General features: G+C 40.3%; 1 long non-coding RNA gene across 1 annotated transcript; it reads right to left on the reverse strand.

Annotated features, from left to right (window-relative positions):
- Positions 1 to 4,077: 4,077 nt before the first annotated feature.
- LOC117461538 (uncharacterized) lies at positions 4,078 to 14,931 on the reverse strand. Its single transcript, XR_004553709.1, has 3 exons — positions 14,828 to 14,931; positions 14,642 to 14,705; positions 4,078 to 4,302 (listed from the first exon to the last, which is right to left on the reverse strand). It is a non-coding gene; the product is annotated as an uncharacterized lncRNA (long non-coding RNA).
- Positions 14,932 to 15,982: the final 1,051 nt, after the last annotated feature.

The following is a 15,982-nucleotide window of genomic DNA, read 5'->3' on the forward strand; positions in this document are numbered from 1 at the left end:
ATATTAGGGTGCTTTATTTACCTAATTATATATCAAATTGTTTTTATTTATTCAATATTTGTCAATTAAAACAACAAGCAATAAAATCAGTTTTCTCTTAAAATATTCCTTAAAAACTTTGATACAACATCTGCATTAACTTTAGGTTGTTATCTTAATATTCAAGACGGTCCGATTGTTGCTTCCTATAGTGATATACTGTAAGCCAGTAGCTGATGAGCTCAGCACCATGCTATTCACCCCCCCTTAACCACATGAAAGCCCCTCCTGCATGGGCAGTGTGTGGTCTGCCTCTCAGGGACGGCAGGGGACGCAGGAAACAAATTAGCTTTCTTGACCTTGGCCCAAGTTTTCCTTTCCACCCGTCACCCCTCCCCCTCCCTGCCCTTCATCTGGCCACTTCAAGGGTCAGCTGGATGACAACACGCCTCTGGTGTCCTCCACAGTGGGGATATATTCAGATCAGAAGCTCCTATGGGTCTGACGTGCATCGTGGGAAACAGGGTTCAGTTTATACATGAGGTCAACTGGATGTGGTCAAAATGATTACCATGCAGTTGTACAAAATTGTGCAAAAACACATTTAATTTGGAAATACGGGAAGCATATAAAAAGAGGTTAAATCATCTGTTTTGGGTCTCTGGAATCTGAGGAACAAGCAAGGGTTAAAATTAGGCGCTAAATGAAGACGGCAAAATTTCAGCATGCGTTTAAAGAGCAAATTCCCTTGAAGACGGAACATTTCCTGACAACATCAAGCAGCCTTAATCTTTTATCACCCTCTGTCTCAAGATCAAGATTTATGTCACACACACACACACACACACACACACACACACACACACACACACACACACACACACACACACACACACACACACACACACACACACACACACACACACACACACACACACAGACACACACACACACACACGCACGCACGCCAATACGGCCTCACCTAAAACAAGAGACCTTTGGCTGTAGGAGTGAAAATAATCCTTCCAATGATAGATATTGGATTGTAACACCAACAGGCAAATCTAATTCTCCCACTGCACGCAAAAGCACGTCTATGCGCATCAGCATGAGAGCAAAAACAACCTGGAGTGTCCTGGGGAGGGAACTAGCAGACACCATATTAAAGCTCATGCTCTTCATTGATCTACGAGGACTCCTTAATCTCGCGGGCAGCTTCCTCCTACATATATTTCATAATGTGATACATCGTGCATCGATAACACCGGTAAGGGCCTATGCTTTTTTCTCATGCTGGCTCACAGCGCTTATCGATCCCGGAATGAAGTAAACATGTCTTTAACACACGGGCCTGTCAGTCCTTGGAGATATAGCAAAATTGTCAAGCCACGGTCCTCGTTATTACACAAATGATGGTGGGAATCAATAGTTACCATGACAAGATATCATCTGCAAAGTTAATAACTGTCTAGAACGAGAGCAGGGGGAAGGTTGAAAAAGGCACTTGCAGTTAAAGCAAAGCAAACACATGCTCGAGACACATGTTTATTGCTCACCTCCTTAAACTCTCCGCGCTGGGGATTATTTATTTGCCGTATGATTCAACTGGTGTTCTGGGAATGGATGACAAAAAATACATACAGTAAAAGGACTCAGGGGCACAGCTTTGGCATAGAACCAAATTGACCATATCCTTATGACTAAACGGTAGCTTAAACCCGAGCAATTTACTCTGCATTTTCTGCAGGCAGCCATGTAAAAATGATTGTAGGTGTGAGTTAAAGTCAGGCGGTGTGGGTTTAAGACAGCCAAAGCTTCTGGGTCCTGGCTTTTTCTTTCCTTCTTTATGCTTACTGCCATAATATGTTTTGCTTGTACATTTTTCAAGCTTACATTGAGTATTTTTTCATAATAAAATGTACTAAGTGATAACTGGACTAGTCGTTGTTAGACCTCACACTTCTATTTGCATTTGTATTCATATTTATTTGAATGATTTAACATGTAATTAAAGTTTGTGATTTTTAAACATATTACTGATTAACAGGCGTGTATATGACTAGTTTATATTAGTTAGTCACAATAATACGAGCAAAGCATGTTAAGACTGAGAACTGATATTGGCGAGGAAACATTGGGCCACCAGTTGCTGATGACAGTGACAAGTGTGTGTGTGTGTGTGTGTGTGTGTGTGTGTGTGTGTGTGTGTGTGTGTGTGTGTGTGTGTGTGTGTGTGTATGTGTGTGTGTGTGAATGTGTGTGGTTTGTTTTTTTCATTCCTTTAGGGCCTCTAAAAAGGGGGTCCCCATATGTGATAATCAAAGATGTGGTCCCCAATGCAAATAAAAACAAGTATGTGTGTGTGTTGTGGCTGCGTGTGGATTCCTCTAAAGTGAGGTCACATGGCCGTCAGTCTCAGGCCAGACAGTATGAAGTGAAAGTGCTACAGCAGCCACAACACAGGTCACCACTCAAACGCGCCTTTCCGTTGTACAGTGCAATCACTCTTCTCGTTTTACTCACAGAGCTGCGTAAGGTTTTTGAAGACCAAGGACAGAGGATGAGCCCCAGTTTTAATGATGTAACAAGACGACAAGGAACAAGAAACTGTGAACATGCACTCCAAGTTCAAGAGCCTGCATGAGAAATGTAAAGAAACTCCCTAGAATAACCGCCAGTTATATTAAGAGATACTAATACATGAACAGACATAGGAAAATAAATATACGCTTATTTAACTATTTGAACCACTACTTTATTGTCAATTGAATTATAACTGCTGATAACATCAACAAAGTCAGGGGAATCATTTTAATCAAAAAGAAGAACAAAACTCTTATTAAAGTATTATCAGCGTTTAAAAAAAGTTACGTTTGTTCTTAGTTGTTGAGCATGTTTGTGTTATACAAATAAAAAGGACTTGACGCTGTGCTCACTGCGACAATAGATGCTAATTTTTTTCTGCAGTTTAATGAGCTGAACCTTGGAGGTGTTTTTAGGGGAAAAAAGGGAAGCACTCCGGGTTACTCAGTTTGATTTGATTTTGTCATTGTGTCTGACATCAAGGGAGGGAGAGAAGGGCAAACTGGAGGTTTGACAGTGTGAAAAATAAAACGAGAGTGGAGCTATTTGTGTGCAATGAAGAAAGACATAAAAAACAGCCTCGCACTGAGATAGTTGCTCTAAATGAAATACCTGGAGATTGCATGTTGCTTTGCATTTGCAGGGGTATTCAATTTTAATTAGGGTTTTGGAGACATCTTTTATCAGACTGTCACTAATCTCTCTCTGTCAACCCCCCCTTTCCAAACCCCCTCTCTCTCAGGCACACACACACACACACACACACACACACACACACACACACACACACACACACACACACACACACACACACACACACACACACACACACATCCTCTTATCCCAATGAATGCTAAAACATAGCCACAAGAAAAATAAAAATAAATAAAAAGATGTATGGAAAAGTACAACAATGTGTCTGATTATCAAAAAGCAATGAATTGGCATCAAAACCATTGTCCCATTTCATTTTGAAGAAAAAACCATTACCTCAACTTTTTAATTGCATTTCTTTGGGGCAAAGGTGATCAGGGACAATCACATGAACCAGCAACAAGAATATACAAAATATTGTAAATTGTATTCTTGCCTTTAGTCCCAGAATAACTCAATTTCACCATTGGAACTCTATGAAAACATATTGTGGGATGGTTTAAAAGAAAATGATACATTTTGCTCAGCTGCACAATACATGTTCACATTTAAAATTGAACAAATGTGGAGAAAATAGTGAATCCAAGTGCACAACGTTTTACAGATTACAGTTTAACCTCAAAATCATCAGAAACATCAGACTTTAGAAAAACCTAAAATATTTAAAACAAATTGTTATTCTGCATTAGCATTTCCCAGAGAGGACCCTTTCTTCTCTTTACTTAAATTAGTATGATGATTAAATATTTATGAATAACCTTTTTCTTTTTTTATAAATGTAATTAAATAAAAAGAGGGTGTTAATTCTCAATACATACCTTTGTATGCTTACCACAATCTGAAATGTGTTACTTCCTAAATACAATCAAGTAAAAGCAGCTCTTAACCCACGCTGAAGCACAACGTAGATGTAAATAAATGAAAACTTCTATCTATAAAATGTCCTTCCCTTTCACCTCCTTGTTTCTATCTGTGTGTGGTGCGGTGGTTAGCTTGTCTCCCTCTCTTCATTCCTGGCCCTCTTCCATTGTTGGTCACCTTGTTTATTGGCTGGAGCAGCTGTGGCGTACTGGACATCATCTGAAACTACAAACGACAGGATGCAATAAGCTGGAGAATAGCAGCAATCGGAGGAAAGTTCTCCATTCACCAGAGCTCCCTAACTCTCTGTCTTCTTATCCTGGGCAGAAAATAAAAAAATCAATACGGGCTCACCTAGCTTGATAAAAGTGCTGGACAGGGAGAGAAGCAACGCTGGATATAGTAAATTAAAATGATCAAAATGTTTCAGTCGACTCAGCCCACAGCCTACATAAACTAACAACACTGTCTCCACAACTGTCCGTCACCCTTCTCCCCCCACCGTCTTCATTCTGTCCTTGAACTTTATTTCAAATGTACCGTTTTACAGTTTTTTTCATGCTCACCTATTTTTCCTTGTTTTTATTTTTAAATTCTATGACATTATTGTGGAAATGTAACATATGTATTGGCGTAACAGTTGACATTGGCAGACAATAATTTAGCTCTGTTTTGGTCTCCACCCGCTCTTGAGGGAAATATCTGGCTCTTCAGCTGTTAAACTCACTATACAATTCACCAAAGATTTTGGCAAAGATTTGAACAAGAGAATCGAGACTCAATCATAATACTGGGCCATAAAACCAAAACAATATCATTTAAGGAAGCTAAACTAAAACAAGCTAACTTTAGGAAAGATGGGCATAAAATGAGTTAATGTCAACTGTGCAGTGAAAAAACCTGATTTGTCAATGTTAACCATGTATCCAATGCCTTGAGGTAATAATCTTATTTAATGACATGTAGTCATTCATTTGTGAATGTGAGAATGCTTTCACATGCAACCCAGAAGTCAAGTTAAAAGATTACCATAGCCAATGCTTTGCAATACATGCCTTCACCTGTTAGAAGTGTGTCCTACCACACAAACACTAATTCAATTACAGTAATGCCAGCAGCAGCTGACTCACTCTGCTAACACACATCCCATGCCAGCCCTGCACCGGGCCCTTGGCACCTTTCCGTGGGGGGTAAAAAGGGATTAATAGGGATTGGCCGATCCAGCCCAGTCTCACGGTACGTGAGCTTTACCACTCAGCTAAGCTGACATGCCAGTAACACTGACAACTTCAATTTAATGACTCTGTACTGTAGTGAGTAAGATCATTTTCCAGCTATTGAATTTTCACAATTTTCTATCATCATATCAAGATTATGATGTAAACTGATGGATTTCCTAGGATTCCCGCCGCCATTTACGGACTTCTTTAACGTAATTACATTGACATATCAGTGTTGGTGACTTACCCAATAACTACTGTACATCTTATACCAACCCAAGCTCCTAAAATGAGCTTATAATACAACTAAACATCATTATGTCAAAGGAAACAAAATTACATTTTGAGGAAAACTATTTCTCGTCTTTGGCAGTCAAAGTTGTAATCCTGTGGTGATGTAAATTAGGGCAAATTAAACAAAAAATGTTTTAAAATACATACGTTTGTTACGTTATGTACACAAAGTAAAATAAGTCAACAATTGACCTTTGGTTCCCCCCATGTCCATCATATACGCCCTAACCTTAACATAATTCAAAACTTCCCTTGGAACACAATCGACAATGCAGTTTCTTTGTATGGAAACCTACTTTTTTAGGAAACCAGGCTGGTAAAACACTGACTAATCTCTAAAAAAATATTTGTTTGGATAACTTCCTAGATCTAGGTCATCAAATCAAATCAAATCAAGTTTTATTTATATAGCACATTTATAAACGATTTTTGGTGGAGCCAAAGTGCTGTACATAAAATAAAAATAGCCTACAGTAGAGACACTTTACAGCAAATACAACAGCACAGATTGTTCAGAATATCAGTATGAGAAAAACGACACCCTCTATCCTTAGACCCTCCGTCCTTAGACCCTCTGTCCTTAGACCCTCTGTCCTTAGACCCTCACATCGTACAAGGAAAAACTTCCAGAGAAAAACCCACAGTTTAAGGGAAAAAATGGGAGAAACCTCAGGGAGAGCAACAGAGGAGGGATCCCTCTCCCAGGACGGACAGACGTGCAATAGATGCCGTGTGTAAATCGAAGAGATAATACATTTGACAGCATATAGACCGAATGTTAGGAAATGCATGTGTCTGTAATAAGAAGATGAATCCACGAGGATGTCAGCTACAATCCTGTGGAAGCCATCAGGGAAGCAGCATGACGAGACCCAAGGCAGGACCGCAGAGAGCGGTTCAGCCACGACCCGAAGTCCACGACTTAATCCAGAACTCAGGATAGAGGATCCAAGACACAGGACTACAGCAAGAGGATCAGCCTGGACTCCGGTCATTGGGGCTAATGCCAAGCGTATCCCAAACTAACACCCAAGCTGCCTGAACCTCTGCTTTAGGTTTACGTGTGTCTTCCTGTTTGTGCCAGTGGATATGTGTGTCAGGGATCAGCGCAGAAGAAACACCAACCACTTGGGCCAGCACTTCGCCGTGGCCTTATATCCTGTTGACTGGGGTCTGGCGGCAGACAACCTTGGGACACTTATATCCAGACTTAACTGTGAGTAACTTGCACATGTCCTGTTCGCTCTAATCACAGCTTGACTTTGCAGAAAGCTGGGAGCCACTGTGGCATTTTACCAAATCTACTCAGTCCCTCCATTCTCCTCTTCCGATGGTAAAAACATATAAAAACAGTGACTTAGTTCACAAATATTATCTTACCCTATGGAAAATACTTAGCTAATTTGGTGGTCAAACTTCGGACAACAATTGTTTTATGTCTTCTGTGTAACATTAATATAGTTTAATTATTATGTTGGTACTAAGTGTCAGGATTAGGGTTATAAAATAATACTTTATATCTTTTTTAAATGTTTTATTAATGTACAGGTTCATTTGAATTGAGAACAGTGGAAGTCAACAGAAGTCAAATGCACTAGTTCAAAGTAGGATTAACACATAATCCTGTTTATCTATCTGGTATTAATCTTGTTTTAGCCCGTCTGTTTCTATATTTATCTTATTTTAATCTCTTTATAAAGGAAAAGGATTCCAATTGCAAATCAGTTGGCAGTCCTGCTTTTAACACGTAAAACCTTAAGAAAGATTACAGAGAGGGGCATCGCGTGCATCGAGATGCAATGACTTAAATGCATCGCTCTAAAACTATTTGCCTAAGCGTTTCTGTCAGAGTTGCAGAGCAGCCAATTAATTGCAGGTCTTTACTGTATGCAGCCATAAACCCCCCTGAAGCCACGCAACAAGAAACCTGTTAGCATGCAGGAGTGTGAAGATTAGGAGTACCGCATTCAGGATGTAGAAACAGCATGTGTTGCATTGTGAAGCAAACCTCAAGCATTAAAACAATATTCCAAAGATGTGTGTGATATCATATTTCTTACTTGTTATCCAACACATGATGTTAGTGTGTGATCTTTGCAGCAGGTGCTTCTGAAGCTCATCCCTTTAAAGCATGATCGATAAGCACAATGCCATGTAAACACACACATCTATACCTCCCATATGCATTGCCCACACACAAACACATGCACACACACTCACACTGAGCTTGATTTTGAAGGGTCCTTAATCACAACTAAGCAATTGACGGATCAATGACAGATATGAGGAACAACTGTGGAATGCAAACAGCACCACCCTAGCTTTTTTTTATCAGTTCCTTTACTTAGGCCTGTTTTTAATAACAGATTATATTTCTCTCAGCGTTAACAGGCTCCGAGAGCCACAGAGGTATTAATTAAAATCTAAATACTAAATATTGATTGATACGTTATCAGGGCATAGCAGTTGGTCCGCAGGCTATTGATCCAGCCTGTGATTTATTATCATATTTAAGAAAAATCATTTTGCGTGATTATACGAGGTAATGGATTTTCAGCGAGGGGTGTAATTATTTTCTTCTTTTTTTTGTATCGCGTTTGTTATGTGGAAGGTGGAGCAGATTTCTCAATTGCATTCGGAGATCACTGATATCCTTGGTACTGCACCCCCTTGATACACCCACCCCCCCCAAACCCCATCCTCCCATGGCCTGTGAGGGGCTAAAGCTTGTGTAAGAGAACGATCCCCGCTCTTGTCATTGGGAATAATGGGTATTGGGATTACCTCTTTAATCACAACACAGATTAACAGATGGTATGAGAACAGTTATTAGCAAACATCTTGCACTCATCAAATCAATAAGATGATTTGTAATCAGGCTGTCTGCGCGAGTGAAAAGGGAGCCGGGGCCGCTCCCAGTGAAAGATCCTGGCAATCAGAGGCTACTGTGTAGCAATTACCTCTCCACAAAATAGGTGCTCTTCCTCCACTGGCTGGCAGTCCTCCAAAACACACGCCAGACTGATAGCAACATAGGGCATTAACACGGCAAAACACAAAACACTGCATGGGTAACCTTGTATTTGATCAGGTGTTAGGTTGCTCCGTGATTTCATTTCACTTTGTGTCTTTTAATTTGGTGGATCTCGCCGTGTACTTGAGGGGAAGAAAAAAAATCTAAATGTTTACACGTGCTGTCTCGGTACAAAAGACCGTATAGCTCATTAGCGGGTTACCATAAATAAGTCAATGTAGGGACAAAGAGGGGACAGCATAACACGGAGGAGGGTTCACTGCGCAAATATTTCTCCGTGGAGACGGGAGATGGAGAGAGAAAGGCTGAAGCACTGGAGACATGCCGGTGCATTGAGGACTGTAAATGGTGGAATGTCAAATCTGTGTATAGCCAAAGCTAACTCTCTCTGACAGCAATAAAGACTTTAGTGTCTCCTGTTTTAAAAGCTTTGTTTGTTCTCACAATAGCTTCACTTTGTCCTGGCAATGACACACAGCCACACAGAGGTGTTTTCTGTCAGGCATATAGCACGCAGGTATCTGTAACATCTGAACATTGTCCTGCGGTCTAATTAAATTTGGTTTCTGTGCATTTTTCTTTCATCAGCATTTTATTCATTCATTCAGCATTCATAGCACCTTTTTTCATTTTGTTTCACTTATTGAGTCATAAACAATAATACCAGGCCAACAGAGAAAGATCATGCACAACCTAGTCCCAATTTGTCTTCATTTATTCCACAACAAAAGTCAGAATTGGCCCTTTTTAGTTTCATTTAGAGGCAGAACAATACTGTTTCTACTTTAAGGACACCTGACTTAAGGTATCACTTTAACTCTAATTGCTGCTCTTACAGCTTGCAGCCCTTTTGCAATCGACTATCCTACTTTGCATTGTACGCATCTTTGTTGTGGGAACAGCGAGATCAAACTCTCTGGAAGATAGTGTTGTCTGAAAGGAAGCAGTCATTTCAGGAGCTGATGCATAAACAAACATTTCTGACCTTAGTGGGATTTGTTAGAACTTGGCTGGCTTTGTATACTGTATGTGCGGAACCTTGTGAACGGTATTGTCTTTTGTTTCCCGCCTTTTCTTTCCTTTTTAAATGGCATAAGGACCCTCACTTACTCGCACACTCCTCATGGCAGAGGAATCACAACCAAGGATGTGCAACGGTAGCAGCAGCTGCAAATAGTGGTGGAAAGTAACATTTACTCAAGAACTGTACTAAGTAACATACAGTTTTGAGGTGTTTCTATACTTCCATTCAGAGGGAATTTAGAGCTCAAGTTGCTTGTGGCTTTTAAAAGGATTGTTTCACACAATGGATAATATTACAAGCTGGTAAAATATAATACCTTGGGAAAGATTAGTCCAGTAGTTTCCAATCTTTTAAGCTATTGATGAAAAAAAAGCAGTGTGTTTTCACATAACAGATGTCTATTGTAACTGGTAATAGATCAACATATATTTTCATATCACTTGATGTTTAAATGATCCAATACTAAAACTAGAATATAAAAATTGTACTTTTACTTTAATACTTTAATTACATTTTGCGGCTTACCCTACGTTATGACATTTGCATGCAGGACTTGTACTTGTTATGGAGTTTTTACACACTTCTGTATTGGTACTTTTTCTTAATTTCACTAGATTTGAATCATTGTGCAACATCTCCACACACACACACACCCACCCACACACACACATACACACCTATACGCTGTCAGTAAGACAGTGTAGATATGCACTTACCAGGATTAAGCAAGGCAAATGGTGCCAAAACAGTGACAGTATGAAGTAACTGATGCTGTTTAAAAATGCAAAGGCCTCTATTGAACAGACACTGTGGCACACATATCACTGGGCCAACAGATCCCTGCAGCCCACTGGTCTGGCTGCAGGCTGCTCCCAAGCACACGCATAGCCCCGAAGCCACCCCCCATACTTTTCTTACTCAGCATTACTCAAAAGGCTTTTAATGTTGTTTTATTTAAATAATTTGCACAACAAAACACTTTTTTTTATAATTAATATTTTAAAACAGAAATGAGTACAGATATTGAGTGCGCCTAAGAGATGTAATTGTTTCCCAAAACAAGGTTGATTTTTCAGAAAATTGACAAATAATTGCGTTCTCATGAGGGACAGGCATCAGATGAAAACATCATTTGTTGTTTAATCCTTAACTTATAACACTTGTATATGCTACTATAGAGGATATACAGTATAGCCCAGATAAAGAAACTGTAATACTTTACGGACAATACGGCACATACCGCATCCCCTCCTTCTGTTCAAACATTTCAAAAATAAAACCCTAGACTGCAAAACTACACTGCAAACTTTTGACAAGAGTACTCAAATTAACGTGAAGTTCATTAGCATTTTGCTAAAAAGGAAACTCAATAAAACAGAGAAAGATATGAAGTCCGCTGTATAGGTAAATCAGTTTGAATATTTGATTGAACAAGCGTTGAATTTGTTGCATATTTTGCCGGTATGAATAGTTTAGACGCAAAATGTTTGCACATTCATCATATCACATCCCTGGTGTGTAAAGGCCTTGAAGATTCTCCTGTGTTTACTTCAGAACACTAACACCAATACATACCCACATGCACAACCTGCAATCACACATACCGACAGAGACACACAGGCACCACTCCCCCCCCCCCCCCCCCCCCCCACACACACACATACCATGTACATCACTTCAGGGGACATTACATTGACTTACATGCATTTCCTGGACACTTATCCTAACCTTAACCATAACCAACACATGCCTAACCCTAACCCTAACCCTAACCCTTACCCTAACCCTAAACCTAACCAAGTCTTCACCCTAAAATGAATGATCCCCCTCATGGGGACTTCCAATTTGTCCCCATAAGGGAGGCGAGTCCCCACACGTGACTGTGTAAACATATATAGGTCCCCACAAGTATAGTAATACTAGGCCACACACACACACACACACACACACACACACACACACACACACACACACACACACACACACACACACACACACACACAGGCACTTGTCGAGTGGCTAATGTCTTTCCAAGGTCAAACCTGACAAGGAATTCCAATGAGATTAAGTGTCATCAGTGCGACTTGTTCTGCTCATTGTTCTTGGAAATGCCATTACACCCTCAAGATGACCAAGGCCTTATTGGAGCAGTAAAGCCTTTTCCCTTCCTGTGAGGGCCAAATTGATATGTGAGATATTTGATACAGGGCAGCGAAATGTATGTTCTAACATATATCTTTATAGAATAGAATAATGGGAGGGATGAAACCCTCTTTAATGGTCACATGAAGAGCACACAGCACACAGTGAAATGCAGCCTCTGCATTTAACCCATCCTAGTACCAGGAGTCTAGCACTAGGAGCAGTGGGCAGCTATTGCACAGCGCCCGAGGAGCAATGGGAGTCAGGGGGGAAGGGGGTTGTCTGGTGCCTTGCTCATGGGCATCATGGCAGGGCAGGAGGTGAACTGGGACCTCCCCAAGTAGCAGTCGACACTCCATATTTAGGTCTGTTCGGGGACTTGAACCGGCGACCCTACAGCTTATCTAGGAGGGTAAGGACGATATATCTGTTGCAAGTATCAGGCTGCAATAGAATATCAGATATCAGCCGATAGCGTTAGTGACTTTTGACTACAATAGACTTTTATTTGATTGCCTTTAACTGTTGGTTCTTTATTTATTAATTTGGATTTTTATACTGAGCTGAGTTATAAATAATGTAGTACTTTTGGAGTTTTAAGTTCCCAGGAAAACAGAAATATGGAACTATTATTGTTATTATGTCTTTATTCAACAAGAGTAATGCATAAAACACATTAAGAAAGGAGGAGTTATGCCGAATGTAGCTATTAGCTCATTTCCATGTAGTCCCTGTTCAGGTACACCCGTAACAATCAAACAAGTCCCTATTACACTATCAATTGTAAATGCAGATCAAAGCATTGATCAACTTATCAGTTCAACTTAAAAAATAACAATTGTACCTAAACAAATCTAACTATACTGGTTGCCAAATATCTGTGTTTTTGCACCACGGGGAAAACAAGTTGTTGCATGTTTTAAGATCAACTTGATATGCACTACAGTGAATATGCTTAATTCCACACTTTCTGCATATGTTGTCATTCCCATCATTTTAACAGATTACCCTCCATATTTGGCCGTGTTTCAGTCTGACAAATAATGTGAGGGTTTTGTTTGTCGTCTCCTCTGGTGAGGCGCCATGTCAACGTGTCAGCCAGCATTTGGCGAGCCGCCTTTCACACTGAATCTGACACATAGTCTTTTGGTGGCAGCAATGAGCTTTTCGTCATCTCCTCTCTCGAGTGCCAACTCGATGTCCAATTACACCCCGGCTACTAATTTAATTACAGTAGCAGAAGAAATGGGTTGATTCAATTCATTTCAATTAGGCCTGATTGGAGCAGTCAGATCACATTTTACTCATCTCAGGTACGAGCAGCCTGTCACATTTCGTCTCAGCCGGCCTCATTTGAGGGGAGGAGATAAGCAGGTCATGATATGATAACAGGAAAAATGTGTGGTCTGATGTGAAAACAGTTCACACGTGATTCAAACGCCTTCCTAATCTGTGACTCTGGGATAAATGTGAGAGTAAAACACTTTCAGAGCAGGATCACAGCCAGTTGCCACTTAATAGAGCCCCAGCTACAATAGTCATTACTTATGCATGATGTCCACAATTATGTATCAAATTGTGTGTGCACACGTGTGTGTTTTACATAATACAACTAATGGGTGTGTAGCGAAGAGAAAAAAGCTAGAAAACATGTCAGGAAAAGAAAAAAAACATTCTCTCACATGACATGTCAGCTGCTATAGTTGCACTCAGTGTCTAATAATACAACACACACACACACAGACACACACACACACACAAACACACACACAAACACACGTACATACACACACATTTTGCATGGCTTCTTAAATGGAAAGAGTTTTTGTTTATCACCCAACACACTAACAAGTTACCAGTAATCTTTAAAACAACTAAATTATGCTATTTAAAAAAAAAAGTCAGTATTTAAATATTTTAGGAATTTTATAAAAATATAACTGTCTCTAAGTACCATCAGTGCATCTACAAAATGCCACCCGAGGACAAATTAAGTGTTTTATTTGATTTTAATTGAATGAAAACTCACACTGTAATACAGTCCCTAACGAGCATGTGGTTTCATAATCCTAATAGTGTGTAATACACCATAAGAAATATTAGAATCATATACTTACGCAGAGAAAAATCTGGGATCATTTGAAACTCACTCAAGTCCTGGTGACACAATATTTAGTAAGTGTTTTCATATATAATTAATATATAACAATTTAGTAGATCCATAACATCCAACATGTCATCATAAGTTGACATAAACCTATATACAATTAGCCTATTTTGTCTAAAGGAATGTCACAATAAAACCATAAAAAGTATCAACTTCACTAAATGTAATACCATACACAACAGTATTATAAAGTTAGAAGAAATAAAGCAATGCCGCATCTCTTATAATAAACATACACAATAATAACTATCAACCCAGCAGGGACTACTGTCATGATCATCCGATAGTAGGAAAAAAAGTTACAAGTCGCCTCTGATTGGTGCAGATCAAAGACTTTATGAGTGTGCCATAGGCTGCTACATTAGCCTGCGGTGTGCGCGTGCGTGTGTGCGTGTGTGTGTGTGTGTGTGTGTGTGAGTGTGAGTGTGAGTGAACGCGTCTTGGCACCAGTTGCGGCGGCGCAAAGACGTCTGATTGGAAACTGACGGACACTGAGGAACGCGGTTTCTCATCCTCCGCTTCTCTATCGATGTAATCGCCTGCTTTAAAATCCACAATAGATTACCAAAAAAACTCGTATTAAAATATATCTGATGGAGAACTTTAGTGCTGGCACATTTTTTTTTTTTTTTTTTTACAATCCGCGACGATAAAATGATAAATCAAAAGCGTGCGTAATTTACCTCTTGGTGACTTCCTCGCGGTCCGGCCTCCCCTTTTTCCGATTCCCGCAGTGAGAGACAGATGCTGCAGAGTGAGAGAGAGGGGAGAGGAAAAGGAGAGGAGTTCTTAGAGAAGTCAGCCGGTGCACTATAGGATGCACACTAGAGAGGGCCAGCATTAGGAGCCAAGTAGCCCCTTTTTCTTACCTTGCGACACGGAACCAGAGGGGGTTAACAAATACGAGAAAAAAAACGGTTGTTTGGGTGATTACAGGTTTTCTCCCTCCTTCCTCCACCCCCACCGCCGCTTCTCCTCCACCAGCAGCTCTCTCTCTCCTCTCCCGGTGAATGGAGAGAGACTGGCCCCGCTGAAATAGCCCTCTTCGGGGGGCTCCAGCTATGCAGCAGAAACAGCCTTCTTACTTAAGGTTAAAAGATGCCGCTGGGGCGCATCCGGTGTCAGCTGTGTCGTAAAACAAACGTGCTTTTCTTTTTACTCTTCTTCTGCAGAGCTATTCATTTGGTGATATTTCCCAAATCCATAGTCTTTTTTAATAGTTCCAGGGAGGTGGGTCTTTTTATTTTTCACTAGAATTGGTGTGGAGACTCTAAAATCAGCAAAACCCTTTCTGCCACTTGTACAAAATCATACCAAATGAATGACTTTCCCAGAAGTCCAAGCTGTTTGGCAGACCTAATCACTCTGGATCTCCCCCCTCCTTCCTTTCCTGTATGTGTGTCTATACCGGATTAAATGGCAGCTCGTTTTAAATGGCACCTTGCCTCGTTTCCCCTCTCCTTTCATCATCAGCAAAATAAAGATTAGGCCTTACAGAGGGGAGATTGTAAAGGCTCTCCTTTTTTATTTCTTTTTTTTTTGTAGAGGCGCAGGGATCTTCATTCCTCCGCCTTTGTGATGATATTGATGATGATGATGGCCAAGTGGACAGTTTGATTTTTGTGTGGCGAGCTTGTTATAAAGAATCAATATTATATCAAGGGGGTAACTTTTGTGATAAAGGACTTCAGCCACTCTGGCTATTCATCATAAGTCTGTAGCAAGCAGATAGGTCAAAAGAAATTATATTGCTCTAAAGAGTGTGTCTCCTTATCTCGCAGCAGCAGGGGAGTGGAGGACACGCCGATCGATACAGTAGCTGCCGTATACTCCTTGCAATTATCAATAGCTGATTTTGTCTTCCTGGGGCTGAATCTATTAATACCAGATAATAACAGGCTTTTTTTGGACATAACTTCTAAAGGAGGTGATGGAGGAGGAAGAGTGGGAAATGGGGGGGGGGGAGAAGAAAGTTTGCGCGCGGGGCGACCTTGTTGACAACAGATTTGTCTCTCATATGAGGT

Source organism: Pseudochaenichthys georgianus, chromosome 16, assembly GCF_902827115.2.
Source record: "Pseudochaenichthys georgianus chromosome 16, fPseGeo1.2, whole genome shotgun sequence".
NCBI classification, from domain to species: Eukaryota; Metazoa; Chordata; class Actinopteri; order Perciformes; family Channichthyidae; genus Pseudochaenichthys; species Pseudochaenichthys georgianus.